Here is a 12,221-nt window from a genome sequence, read left to right on the forward strand (position 1 = left end):
AACCTGTTCCTGGCCCTTTAAGGGTCAGAGTTGGAGTGGAGAGGCCATGCCGGAGCTAGGCAGGCTGAGCGCATGGGGCCAAGTCAAGCGGGTGCAGAGGTGAAGGGGGCAGGAGGGTGAGGATATTAAGGGGGGAGGGCAAGGGGGAGGAGAGGAATCCTGGCATTAGGAAAGCAGCCAGGAGGGGGCTGGTAAGCACAGTCTGGGTAAGAGGGAACAGAATAGAAGCAGGGAAGATGGGGAATTAATTACAAGCGAGCGCAAGAGACAGAGGAGGGAGATTAATAGGATGGGAGCGGTTCAGCTAATAGGGTCAGGGTTTGAAAGCAGGAGCGGCGGCTGCAAGAGAACACTGGCTGCACCAGGGAGCCGCCTGCATCAATAGCTCCTCCCTAGATGAGGCATCGGGAGGTGGGCGGGCGTCATTCTCCTGACTTTGGCTCTGGGATGGGGTATTGATTGCAGGCCAGCACCTGCACCGTCAGGTTCCAGATGCCTCTCTGACCTCGGCAACGGACTGCCTCGGGGTGGGCCGGCCAGACACATCCCCTGTCCCCAAGGCCCGACAGCCAGCCCAGCACAGACCGGTCCGGGCACCAGTCGATTCCTTTACACCCAACCGTCCTCCCACCCCAAAACCCACGCAAAGCTCACACCGCCACCCCAGTCCTCAGCTCCTGCCCAGAAACACGCCCCGTCACCCCCCATCAACTCCTGCCACAGAATTACGCCCCCACCTCTCAACTGGAGCCGGCAGGAGAGGGGATGCCGAGAAGCAGGCGGATTCTGGACACCGCCGGAGACCCTGAACAAATTAGAAGCATCACAGCCAGGAACGGGAAGGGGGAGGGGTGATGGGGGCAGCAGTGACCAATTTGGAGGGCAGGGAAGCGGGAGACTTAGAAATCCACAGAGCAGTGCTGCACCAGCTGGCTTTGGAGAGACAGCGGCAGAGAGTTTAGGCCCCGGATTTTCAGCAGCGCTGGGTTGCTAAACCCAACGCCAACTGCACGGTGGGTGGGTTGTTTGTTTTGTTGATTTCATTCTGATTCAAAACGGGGGGGGGGGGGGGTTCTTTGCTTGTGATTTCAGACACTCTGAGGCAGGTTTCTTGCCAAGACAACATGACAACAGACTGTGGACACGTTGGCAGCAGGGCCAACACCATGTCCCACGGTCCCCCGACCTCTTCCGCCTGGTCTTGCCGCAAAGGGTGAACGAAAAGGTGTGATTTTTTTTTTTAAACCTCCTTTTCTTTACACCCGGGTAGGACACCCACGTGCCTCCTTAGATTGGTTCCCATCCGGCGTACACATCCGTTTAGAACTCGCGGTGGTAACCAGACGGGCGCCCGCTGAACCGGTTTGAAACGGATGTAGACGCATGTCCACACACACCAGCTGAACCAGTTGAAGCGCATCTAAATCCAACTGGGGCAACTTGTGCCTGGACAAGCCCGTAAAACAGGTCCCAGCTCACGGAACAATCAAGGACTCCGGAGAGGGCCATTCCCCCAAGGTTTTGTCCTGACATAACCACACCTGCTTGGGGCTGCATGATTTTGGGGAGGGGGGGTGTTAATTCAGTTATCCTGTACAAATGCTTAGTATGAGCACGGCTACCCTCCCTGTATGTTTACGTGGTAAAACCGCATCGGCATTAGGAGACTTGTACATCGCTACTGGTCTAACTAAAGAGCTTGTGCATCCACAGGGGAGGGTGGACTGGAGGAAGAGCAGGGGTTAATGCAGACAAGGCCTGGATCATCCACAAGGCAGCTGAGTGAAAAGAGAGAGGGACAGGCCAAGCCAGGGGATCCAAAAGTGACACAAACCCAGTGCCGGTGGCCCCCAAGTTCAATGTTAAGGTTCCCCCCTTAGCTCGACCCCAGGGGCTTTAAGGATCTCTGGGAACGGCTGTCTCGGAAATAGGATTTTTCTGTTGACTTTGACCCGTGAAGGTAATTTTTAACAGGCAGAGATGGGCCGGGCTGGCTGGCAAGGGACCGCGGTGGCCCAGGCTCCGGGGAGGTCCAGAAACCGAAACCAACTCGGGTTGAAAAAAGGACATTTCAAAAACAACAAGAGACGCAACAAACCCAGCTGCCATTTCCCTGGCCACTTCCTGCGGGGGGGGGGGGCGGAGGGGGGAGCAAACGAACTGGGCTGCTGGCATCAGGGCTGTATGTGTGTGTGTGTGTGTGAGAGACAGGACCTGGCCCCACAGGGATCCTCACTCAGCCCCCCTAGAACTCAGGGATCCCCCCCTCACAGCAGGGACTCCCCCGGCTTCCACCCACAGAACACCCCTCCCCCCACATGCCCAAGGATTCCCCCCTCCCCTACTCTCACACAGCCGGCCCCCCCTCCAACAATCTACCCCCCCCAAAACCACAGCGAGAGGGGATCCCCCGCAACCGCATCGCAACCAGCAGGCAGGGGTTCCCCCACCGGGAGCCCGGACGCCTGGGTTCTACCCGCAGCCCAAGAGGCAGGTAGCACAGGGAATCCCCCCCAACCAGCCATGGGGGGGGGACCTCCCCATAGCCCTGCCCCCCCAGCCCAGCCACGGGGGGGGGGACCTCCCCATAGCCCTGCCCCCCCAGCCCGGCCACGGGGGGGGGGGGGACCTCCCCATAGCCCTGCCCCCCCAGCCCGGCCACGGGGGGGGGGACTCCCCATAGCCCTGCCCCCCCAGCCCAGCCACGGGGGGGGACTCCCCATAGCCCTGCCCCCCCAACCCAGCCGGGGGGGGACGCCCCATAGCCCTGCCCCCCCAACCCAGCCACGGGGGGGGGACTCCCCATAGCCCTGCCCCCCCAGCCCAGCCACGGGGGGGGGGACTCCCCATAGCCCTGCCCCCCCAGCCCAGCCACGGGGGGGGGGACTCCCCATAGCCCTGCCCCCCCAGCCCAGCCACGGGGGGGGGGACTCCCCATAGCCCTGCCCCCCCAGCCCAGCCACGGGGGGGGACTCCCCATAGCCCTGCCCCCCCAGCCCAGCCACGGGGGGGGGACTCCCCATAGCCCTGCCCCCCCAGCCCAGCCACGGGGGGGGGGACTCCCCATAGCCCTGCCCCCCCAGCCCAGCCACGGGGGGGGGACTCCCCATAGCCCTGCCCCCCCAGCCCAGCCACGGGGGGGGGACTCCCCATAGCCCTGCCCCCCCAGCCCAGCCACGGGGGGGGGACTCCCCATAGCCCTGCCCCCCCAGCCCAGCCACGGGGGGGGGACTCCCCATAGCCCTGCCCCCCCAGCCCAGCCACGGGGGGGGGACTCCCCATAGCCCTGCCCCCCCCGGCGGGGCCCCCGCCCCCGGACCTGGAGCTGCGGGCGGTGCCGGGCCCGGCTGGGCGCCCCGGCGGCGGGTCCCGCTCACATGGCCCGGGCCGGGCCGCGGGCTCGGGGCCGACTCAGCATGGCCGGGCCGGGAGCCGCCTGGGCAGGAAGCGGGGCCGGGAAGGGGCCGGGTCCTAGCGCCGGGCGGCGGGGCCGAGCCGGGTCCTAGCGCCGCCTGCCAGCGGCCCCCCCCCCCCCCGGCCTGGGATGGGGGCCGGGTCCTAGCGCCTCCCTCCCCCCCCCGGCCTGGGATGGGGGCCGGGTCCTAGCGCCTCCCTCCCCCCCCCCGGCCTGGGATGGGGGCCGGGTCCTAGCGCCTCCCTCCCCCCCCCGGCCTGGGATGGGGGCCGGGTCCTAGCGCCTCCCTCCCCCCCCCGGCCTGGGATGGGGGCCGGGTCCTAGCGCCTCCCTCCCCCCCCCGGCCTGGGATGGGGGCCGGGTCCCAGCGCCGCCCCTCTACGCGCCCCCCCCCCGGCCTGGGGGCGGTGGCATCAGTCCAGGGGACTAGGGCAGGCTAAGCCAACGCTGACCCCCACAAGTTTAGTACCAGAGAAGGGTGTGTCCTCAAGGACGGGGGGGGGGGGGGGGGGAGAACCAGGGATGGAGAGGGGTGAGGGGCACCAAAGACAGGGGGAAGGAGACCAGCCCCCTTGGGGGGCACCATGCTAGGACTCATGTGCTGCCAGCCTGGAAGACTTTGGGGGCATCCCCCCTCCAAGCTGCTGGGGGGCGTTATCACCCTTCCTTAGCTAAAGGTCTGGTTCCCCTCCCTCCCTCCCCCCCCCCACACAGAGGCAGGGGCTTCTCCTCAGCTCACAGCTCCCTTCTCCATTCCCCCAACCCCAGCGCAGCCCCAGCTGGCTCTCAGCTCCTTTCCTGCCCTCCAAGGGGTCCCGTCTCTTCAGAGCTCATGGCACTTTGCAGCAATCCCCCCCCCTTCAGAGAGGAAATGGAGACACCCACAGGAGTCACAGCCGGGAACAGAACCCAGGAGTCCTGGCTCACCACACTGTGCTCTACCCATTAGGAAGCGCCACCCATCTTTCTCCAGCACCGCGTCTCCTCACTCTACTCGCCCCAAGCCGGAGCTCACTAGATTCCCATGGGCACAAAGAACATTCCCTTTCCCCTACCCCAGCCCCCCTCTCCTCAGTCGCTCTGCCTCCTTCCCAAAGAGCCCCCCCCCCCCACCCACCCGGACCTGCTGCAGCCAGTTTCCCCCTCCCCTGAATCCAGCTCCCACCACTTGGGGGCACAAGCACCTTCTCCTGGAACCAGCTCCCTGCCCCCCCCCCCCCCCGCGGCCTCCCCAGGGGCAGTCAGAAAAGGGCAGAAGATGCCCCTCTCCAAGCCTGCGCAGAGCCAGGAGGGTGAAAGCCGGCTAGACCCCCGAGTATGTGCAGCCTCTCCCTTGGGGCATCCTTCTGCCCCCCTGCCCAGCTCCCAGGAGAGTGACCCACCCACACCTGGCCCGCCCGCCTCCATAGCTAAGCCAGGCCAAACCTCCCCCGGCTACAGCCGACCCCCAGGGGCAGAGTCCGAGAGCAGCCTGAGCAGGTGGCGAGTTTAGTTGCAGATCAGAGCCTCAAGGGGTTCGGGAGCCAAAGCCCCAACCCTGGCTCCGATGTGACCCACAAAGGAAGGGGGAGGGGGGCTCGGAATCGCTCCTGGATGCTGGGGAGAGGCCAGCGGCTGCAGATCCTCGCTCTGAGCCGGGTCCAGACGCCAGCGACTGGGGCTTTCCGGCTGCTGTAGCATCAGCAGATTGGCGCTGCTGGAATCCATCCGCTGCCCCCGAGATGGCAGCCAGGCGGATGCTGCCAGGGCCCAGAGACAGGCTCCCTCGTGGCTGGGGGGGGGGGGGTTAACAGGGGCGCACAGATGGATCGGAGTGGCTGCTGCCAGCCACACCCATCCAGGGGGGATGCAGGGAGCGGGCAGCCCGTCAGACAGAGATGGAAACAAGCGGACGGCGCAAGTGTGCTCAAGACCCCCGCCCCCAGCCGCCTCCTCCTGGTGCCGAATGCTGACTCAGCCAGACAGCACACAACAGCTCGGCATTGTTTTCTGCCCGCTCCTAGGGTCTCAAAGCACTCTGCTGAGCCACCAGCTAATCCAGCCGCACAGCTCCCTCCAGCAGGCAGTCGTCATTATAAGTGGGGAAACTGAGGCACAGGTCGGGGGAAACTGAGGCACAGGTCGGGGGGGAGGAACGCATCTGCCTCCCCCCACTCCCCAAAACAGCACAGCAAGTCAGAGCAAAGAAAATAAGCCTTAGAGTCCTGGCACACACACCCCCTCCCCGTCCACGCATCCCAGGGCTGGTCCTAGCTCCACTTCCTGTGGCTGGCAGAAGAACGCAGGCCAAGTTCAAGGCCTGGGTATCCTAGGGCCGGCGGGAGGAGGAAGGGGGGCTCTATGTGCTGAAGGACCAGACCAGCCTGGCCCCACCAGAGACAGCAGGCCCAGCAGGGAAGGTGGAACAGGTCACTGGGGCACAGGGCGGAGGAGAGAACCCCTGAACCCATGTGGACATGAGCCCGGGCTGAGAACGGCAAACTCATCACAGAGTCCAAACCCCCCCGATGGCGAAGGTCAATTAGTCACACGCCTCCCCTCCCCAGATATCTAGGTTCCTCTCACCTGCCCTCCTCAGGGATGGAGCCCAAGCGCAATTCAGGGGGGCACAAGCAGGCCAGGCTTCTGCACCCCACAGACATCTGCCGGCCCAGGCCTCAGCCCCCCGCTCTAGCTAGGACCCCAGCCCCCCGGCCTCCAGCAGGGCTGCCCCAGCCCTCTCCTCATCGCTGCGCCAGGCCCGGCTCCGCCAGTCTCCCTCCTCCCCAGCCTGACGCCCCGCGGGGGCGAGGGACGCACCAGGCAGCCCCATTAGCGAGCGCCGCGCTCGGCTCCCGTTGGGGGCGGGAGGGGGCAGGCTCCGCTCGCCTCCGACGCCAGAGGCATAAGTAGGTTACGGCGAACGCTGCAGTAATCCCGAGTGGGGAGGGGGGCGTTTCTGGCACGGGGGGGGGGGTGGATGGAGCCCTCCAGCATGGCCTGAGCAAAGCCGCGAGGGAAGAGGATGGAGGGGAGGAAGGGGCCAGGGGATCGGGGCTTGGCCAGCACCCCGAACCCCCCCAGCAGGGCCGGGTCCCCCCGCACAGGGACCCTGCCTGCTCCTGGGGCAGGGGAAAGCCTCAGGGAAGGTTTGCCAGCCTGTGGGGAAGGGGGCTCTAGGGCTGTGCCAAGCCAGGTCCAAGTGCCCTGCACCAGGCTGGCCCTTGACCCCAGGACGTCCCATCTCCACCCACACAGAGACTCCCCCCCCATTTGGATCAGTCCATCTATCCCCACCCCCCCAGGCTTCACACCCTAGGCCAGGTGAAGAGGGCTGTCTCCGGAGCATCCTGCCCCCCGCTACCCAAAGGTGCACCCCCCACCTCAGGAGCCCAGGCCAGATCTCCGAGTAGGTGCAGGGGCTGCTGCCCTGTGCCTGTGCCTGAGCTGGCTCTCTGCCCTTCCGGTAGGGGGCTGGCTGGAGCCCCGCCCCCCTCCCCAAGCCAACACAGGGATCCCTCTCCCACCGCTGCCCTGTCTGTCTATTTCCAAATCCTTTTGCTTTTCGCCTGCTCCACGCCTGACAGATCCGACCCCCCCCCATCCGCCACAAGTACCCTCCTCTGCCCCTCGCCCAATGCCCCCCAGCCACCAAGAAAAAAACCTCACAAGCTGGGGGGGCAGCAGATGAAGGCTGGAGAAGGGGACCCCGTTGTCACCCCAACTCCTGCCCATGGGGAAGATGCTCCAAGCCGGCACCAGCACCGGCCCGTGGGGGGGGAGCGGCATTCATGCACCTGCCCCCTGCTCAGCACGGACAGAAGGGGCCAGGATTGGCGGGGAGGACCCCAGCTGCTCTGGCCCCCACACACACACACACACACACACACACACACACACACACACACACACACACACACACACACACACACACACACACACACACACACACACACACACACACACACACACACACACACACACACACACACACACACACACACACAGCTCTGCGGCCCCTTAGCCAGGCTGGAGTGGGGCAGCAGGCAAGGGGGAAAACTAGAGCTGGAGAGGCGGGGGGGTGGGGTGGGGGGAGATCCATCCGAGGATCTGGACACCTGGGCTTCTCTCCTGTACCCCAAGTTAGCAGCACTGCACCCCCAAATTCCACCGGTCCCTGGGAGCAGGGAGCATAGGCTGGGGGCAAGATGCTAATAAATCCAAGGGGAACAGGGGGGGCAGGGAGAGGCAGTGGGGCTGGCTCCAGATTGGACTGTGGCTGCCAACTCCTCCCCTCCCTCCTGTGTCAGCGCCCCCCCCCCCCCATCAGAGACAAAACCAGGAGCCATTGTGGTCTGGGCGCCGCTCCAGGCGGCTGCAAGGTGCAAGGGGAACAGATGGCTGAGCTTGGCGAGCGCTTGTGCCAGGCCGGGGGGGGAGGGGGTGACAGGAGCTCCCCCCCCCCAACCTCTGGAGCCCCGGCTGCACTTCCCCTCCCACCAGCCCTCAGCAGGCAGCCCGGAGGCCTTCCCAGTGTGCTCCTGGCCCTGCCGTGAATCATCACCCAGGACAAGCAGAGGCCCGTCTCCAGCCATGGGGGGGGGAGCGCCAGACTGCATCCTGGCAGGCCTGGGGGGGGGGGGGAGAGATGCCTGGGATGGGGGAGGGAGATAGGGCCCCCCCGGGGAGCAGCCTGCCCAGGCAGCTCTTGGCACAGCCGATAAGGGACCCAGACGGCAGCCGCATGACACAGCCAGGCCGGGCCCGGGGGCAAGCTCCTAGCCAAGGACACAGGCCCCCCTGCGCCATCCTAGGACAGAGCCACCAAGATGGAGGCTCCAGAGGCGTCCCATCCAGCGGGGCTGGGCAGCAGGCCCTGGCCCGACGCCATGTGAGGAGTCACCCCCCCCCCCCCACACACACCTTCCACAGCTGTACCCAAGCAGCTCCCGCTTTCCGGGGACAATTTGCACAAGCATTTTCACTGGGGGAAGGGGGGGGGGAGGATTTCTCTCCCACATCCCTCCCTCCCCGGAAACTCCACTTTCCCGTGAAAGTATTTTCCCACGGGCGGATTCACCCCAGAGCGGCTGTGGGTCAAAACTTTTCCGTGCAAGATTTTCACCAGGCTTAATTCTCACGTCCCGTCCTGCTGCCGCTCGGCTCCGAGGCCACCTCCCCCAGCTGTGCCCCTCGCCCCATCTCCCCCTTAGCCCACTCCTGCGGTGCGCCCTGTCCCCGAACCCTCCCCCGGCCCCCCCTGCAGCAAAAGGCTTTCCCCCGGTCCCAGTAGGATTGGCACAGTGCTGTAGGCCCCTGGCCACGGCTCCCACCCACCCCGGATCTCCCCTCACGGGATAGAGGTCAAGGCTAACAAGGTCGCAAGTTGCCAGGCAGCAGCAGAGGGCAAGGGAGGGAGTTGCCAGCATCACACACCAGTCAATATGACACAGCTGGCTAGAGGAAAGCAGCCAAGCCACAGTGCCAGCCCGACGCAGTGCTGCCTGGCCCGGCACCGCAGCCCCCGCTGGTCCAGGCTAGCCAGACCCCGCAGGGAGCCACCAGCATGGAAAAAGCTGAAACGGCCAGGCCTGGGCTCCCCGCCAGCCGCCACTGACCCCTTGCCCTGCCCCCCGGCGTTTTGCAAAGCCCAGCTCAGGCGACTGGACCCCACCCCAGCTAGAGAGACGGACGCCGCAAGAGCCCTGTCACCTCTGGGCTGGGCACAGGGGAGGGCGCCAAACCCACGGCTCCCACTGGAACCCCCTGCACCAGGAGCCAGGCAAGTCTTCTCCTAGCTGTTCGGGTGGGGAAACTGAGGCAGGGAGGTGCCGGGACACCCAAGGGAGCGGAGCTGGGGGTGAAACGCAGGCCTCCCGACTTGCCGCCCTCCCTGCTCTGAAGGGCTAGACACCCTTTCCTCTCCCAAAGCCGGGAATGGAAACCGTTCCCAGCCCCTCCCCCCATTATCTAGTGATCTCTCCTTTCACATCCATTGTCAGCCTGACTGCAGGGGGCGGGGGAAGGAAGGAGGGCCCCCCCATGGGGCCCCTACGTGCACCCCTCAACCCCTCCAGTGCACCCCTTAATCCCTTCACCACAAACCCCAGACCCCAATGCAAACTCCAGCTATGTCCCGAGCCTCTGATCCTCTCCCGGCCCCCCCGGGCACCCCTCAATCCCCGCGCCACAAGCCCCAGCCCCCCCAATGCAAACTCCAGCTGCGTCCCAAGTCCTAAACTCCCGCAGAGCTACGCTACGCACCTCCTCCCCCACATCACAAGCCCCAGACCTCCCTTTGCAACCCCCACCCCACCGGCTGCATCACAAACACTAGCCCCCCCTCCCATTGCAGCCCCCCCTCGCACCGCATCCCAAGTCACAGATCTCAGGTGTCCCCTTTGCACCCCCCAGCTGCACCACAAGCGCCAGCCTTCCCCCTTTGCACCCCCCTCCAACTACCTCGCCCCCTCCCGCTAGACCCAGCTGCATCACAAGCCCCCGCCCCCTTTGCGCCCCCAGGAGCGGTGTCACCAACCCTAGCGCGTCACCAGCCCCAGGCCCCACACTCCACCCCCCCCAGCTGCGTCACCAGCCCCAATCACCTCCCAACGCTCCCCCCCCCCCGACAGAGTTGCACAAAGTTTCTCCCAGCGCCCCCTGCACCCCGGGAGGGCAGAGCGGGGGGGACCCCGCAGCCGGATCGGGGGATCCCCCACCCCAGCCCGGGCGGGGGGGCAGGGCCCTCCCGGCTCTGGGAGGCTGCAGGCAGCAGCTGGCTGGGGGTGGGGGGGAGGGCTCAGCTGGGGAGCACCCCCCAGGATGCGCCCCGCGCGCCTTACCTGGCCAGGGGGGAGGGTCCCGGGACTCGGCAGCGCGCTGCTGCGGCCGCCTCCTCCGGGCTCTGGCTGGGAGCAGGTGGCTGCTGGAGCCCGGGCGGGCGCTGATGTCACCGGCGGCCGCTGCCTCCTCCCAGCCCCAGCCCCGTGCAGGCGGCAGCCGCATGAATTATTTAAAGGTGCAGGAGCCATTTGCAGCCGGAGCGGAGCGAGCCCCAGCCGGGGGGGAGCGCCGGGGGGGGGGGGGCTGAAAGAGTGGCTGCCCCTCCCCGCCAGTGCAGGAGGGGGCGGCGGCTACAGGCTGTGATGGGGAGGGAAGGGGAAGCCCCCCCCCCCCGCCAGTGCGCCGTGGCGGACGTGCCTCTGAACCGGGGACCCCTCCCCTGCACCACGCTGCGCGTGCAAGGGAAGGGGGCCCCTCGCCCCCGTGGCGCACGTGCCTCGGAACGGGGATCCCCCCCCCTCCCCAGTGCGCCATGGCGCACGTGCACTAATGGGGACCCCCCCCATGCAGCATCCCACGTGCACTAGTGACGAGGTGCAGTGCACCATCCCCATCACCTGCATGGTAATGGGGACCCCCCAATGCACCGTCACACATGTGCATTAATGGGGACCCCCCATGTGCACTAATGGGGACCCCCCCATGCTCCACCATACATGTGCACTAGCGACGATGTGCAGTGCACCATCACGTGCATGGTAGTGGGGACCCACGAATGCACCATGACCCATGTGCACTAATGGGGCCCTGCGATGCACTATGATGCGTGTACACTGTAATGGGGACCCCCCAGTGCCTGTGTGGGTACCCTCCAATGCCGAGGGCACTATGCTCCATGCATCCTGTAATGGTGCCTCCCCCCAGCACACCAGGCACAGGGTAACAAGTGGATGCTGGGGGGGAGCTTCAATGGATTCAAAGCCCCCTGGACCCACACTCCCAGCTGCCCCCACAAAGCTTGGCAGGGGGAATGTTTTGCTGACTCTGAAGGGTACCACCATGCCCACCCCAGGGTTTTTCCATCTGGACTGGGATGGTGGGGGTCCCCTTTGGTATCCAGACCGGCAGCAAGTGTGGACAGTAGCTAGCACACCCTGCCACGAACTAATGCCCCTGGAATTCAGTAGGAGTTGCTCTTCCCACAGGGTTGCAGTCACCTCAGTCCCCCAGCGTGCTGGTAGGGGGCGCTGTGCCCATGAACATCCACCAGTGGGGTGGGGTGTCTTCACTTCCTGTCCCAAGCTGACATTGTTGCTAAGCTGTTGTTGCTAAGCTGTTAAGCAGTTGCTGTGCTCCACCCCAGAGACAGCTGCATTTCAGGCCTGGGGGAACGATCTTTGTACGACCTGCAGCTGGGCTCCATCTCAGAGTGGCTATAGACAGCTGCCTCAGCCTGCCCCAGAGGTGGCTGCATGTCAGTGACAGAGGACCTCCAGTGCAGCTAAGATGCGATGCAATCTGAGACTCTTCTCTCAAAGCCTGGGGCTGATCAGGGACCCACCTGGCTGATTAGCTGTGCCACAGAGTGGGAAGGAGGGGTCTGGATCAGCTGATCGGCTAGCGGGAACCCTCTGACCTACTGCGTGGGTACCATTGCTGCTTTGCTCCATGGGAAGGGCCACAACAGAGCTGGCTTCTGCCCATGGCAGATGCGGAGGGGGGGCAGAATACTTTGTCTGCCACACAAAAGTGGCTCCAGGCCTGTGAGAGAAATGAACAGGGGAGGGAGATCTGGACCCAGGCACCCCCAGCTGGGGCGGCAGTGGGGTGCAAGATGCTGCTGCTAGCCCCACCTAAGGGGGAGGTACAGCCCCTGCCTGCCCGGGTCACTCCTTCCCTCCCTGGCATGCTGAGCGTGACGCTCCCACAGCTGCCCCCCTGCAGGGTCTTCGTGGCCCAGACCCAGAGAGGCGGGGGCCAGGAATGTGGCTCCCCTGGGCAGCCTGATCCCGGGGGAAAGTCCTGGCCCGTTTACCTCTGCTGG

General features: G+C 65.6%; 1 protein-coding gene across 3 annotated transcripts in view; it reads right to left on the reverse strand.

Moving 5' to 3' along the window:
- The window catches only part of BAZ2A (bromodomain adjacent to zinc finger domain 2A), a 32,829-nt gene extending 22,436 nt beyond the window's left edge, over positions 1-10,393 (reverse strand). For 2 of the 3 annotated variants that reach the window (XM_089774744.1, XM_075901860.2), the window contains exon 1: positions 10,237-10,393. The gene's annotated coding sequence lies outside the window, so the exon portion shown is untranslated. Of the gene's footprint in view, positions 1-3,319; positions 3,475-10,236 lie in introns of those variants that run through there. The other variant, XM_089774745.1, reaches the window with a different exon arrangement.
- Between the last annotated feature and the right edge of the window lie 1,828 nt (positions 10,394-12,221).

Source organism: Pelodiscus sinensis, chromosome 31 (genome assembly GCF_052426305.1).
Source record: "Pelodiscus sinensis isolate ZL-2025 chromosome 31, ASM5242630v1, whole genome shotgun sequence".
Taxonomy (NCBI): Eukaryota; Metazoa; Chordata; order Testudines; family Trionychidae; genus Pelodiscus; species Pelodiscus sinensis.